Raw genomic sequence first — 2156 nt, forward strand, 5'->3', positions numbered from 1 at the left:
TTACCTTTGAAGGAGGAGTCTGAGAAGCTGTATAACTGAGAATCTCTTCGGAATGACATATTTAAGCTGAGAGAAGGGACAGTGGTAATGTTCTCTCATGGTTCACAGGCTTTTGTTGATGTTGCTGGTGTTTTTAATCAAAGAAAAGATGGAGTATCTTTTCTAGGGCTTGCAGACCACTTTCTCTTTTTATCGTCTATATGATGTTCAAGTAGAACAATTATTAGAAATCTTTAAGCTATTATTTCTGGGCTTTCCTTGAAAAAAAAAACGACACTGGAAACATGCAATACCTGATTATTCAATTAGATGAAGCAGCACAAGAAGAGATCCAAGGACGCCCCTGCTCACATCAGACAGACAACTTGGATCTGAAAGATTAGCACATTAAATGACCGCCAAATAATCAGATTCCAAACATCACAGGCAATTACATATCAAAGAGCCATTCACGGTGGTATGTTTTAAAAGATTGTGCCCACAGTAAGCAAATGACATAGGAATGGAACATCAAAACAAAGCTGATGAAAAAAAAAGGCACACTCTAAAAATTCAGGAGTAGAAAGAACAGTTCTTTTTGGTTTGTTTTGTGTCTAATGTAGGAGGAAAGAAAAACAGGTGTATTCAATTCATTTTCAGGTGCAGGGTTCTGTCAGCTGATGCAGTTAACAGTGGCTTCTTTCTCCCAGGACCAAAGCAGTCTTTTCTTCCATTGGCTTCTGAGAACGTGTTTAGTGTTCCGATGTGTAGAAGTGATACATCAGGGCTACAACCAGTGCTGAGATGGCTGGGATCACTCAGCTGGTCCACCAGCTGGAATTAGAATCAATAGTAGTAATAAGAATTTCCGAAGGCTTGGTTATCTTTGACCTGTCATCCGGATGCAGCTCCCCAATGATAAATGTTTTGGACAATTCTCGAGCATCTGTAGAGTGTCGGACATCCTCAAAGTTTTCAGTAGCATCACCTCCAGCTTGTTCCCTAAGACTTCTACCCCACCAGGGTGCTCCTCCAAAACTTTGGTCAAATTGTACACCTTGTAATGCAGGATCAGCCAGGTGCTCTTGCTGTGGTTGTGCTTCTGGATGTCTTCCACTAGTACTTCACGGCTTTGTCGGACTCCCCGGCCATTTCGGAACACGGCGAGCCTCAGGCCCTAAAGGGAGCAGTGGAGCCGGGCGGGGTACAGTGGGCGTCTCCGTGGACTTGTCCCGGGACATTCCCTGCGGCCCAGCTCTGCGCCTGGGCAGGAAGGCAGGCCCATTTGCCCATTTTTTAAAAACTGAGTTGTTTATGGCTTCTTAGTGTAAAATTAGAAATGAAAAAGGAGAAGTTACGACACCACAGAAATACAAAGCATCCTAAGAGACTACTACAAGCAACTCTAGGCCAATAAATGGACAACATGGAAGAAATGGACAAATTCTTAGAAAGGTATAACCTCCCAAGACTGAACAGGAAAGAAATAGAAAATATGAACAGACCAATCACAAGTAATGAAATTGAAACTGTGATTAAAAATCTTCCAACAAACAAAAGTCCAGGACCAGATGGCTTCACAGGTGAATTCTATCAAACATTTAGAGAGGAGCTAACACCCATCCTTCTCAAACTCTTCCAAAAAATTGTGGAGGAAGGAACACTCCCAAACTCATTCTATGAGGCCACCATCACCCTGATACCAAAACCAGACAAAGATACTACAAAAAAAGAAAATTACAGACCAGTATCACTGATGAATATAGATGCAAAAATCCTCAACAAAACACTAGCAAACAGAATCCAACAACACGTTAAAAGGATCATACACAATGATCAAGTGGGATTTATCCCAGATATGCAAGGATTCTTCAATATACGTAAATCAATCAATGTGATACACCATATTAACAAATTGAAGAATAAAAACCATATGATCATCTCAATAGATGCAGAAAAAGTTTTTGACAAAATTCAACACCCATTTATGATAAAAAAAAAAAAACTCTCCAGAAAGTGGGCATAGAGGGAACCTACCTCAACATAATAAAGGCCATATACGACAAACCCACAGCAAACATCATTCTCAATGGTGAAAAACTGAAAGCATTTCCTCCAAGATCAAGAACAAGACAAGGATGTCCACTCTCACAACTATTATTCAACATAGTTTTGGA

General features: G+C 40.5%; 1 pseudogene; it reads right to left on the reverse strand.

The window, feature by feature from the left end:
* Nucleotides 1-590: 590 nt before the first annotated feature.
* LOC132513656 (cytochrome b5-like) lies at nt 591-1131 on the reverse strand (annotated as a pseudogene).
* Nucleotides 1132-2156: the final 1025 nt, after the last annotated feature.

Source organism: Lagenorhynchus albirostris, chromosome X (assembly GCF_949774975.1).
Source record: "Lagenorhynchus albirostris chromosome X, mLagAlb1.1, whole genome shotgun sequence".
In the NCBI taxonomy this organism is placed as follows: domain Eukaryota; kingdom Metazoa; phylum Chordata; class Mammalia; order Artiodactyla; family Delphinidae; genus Lagenorhynchus; species Lagenorhynchus albirostris.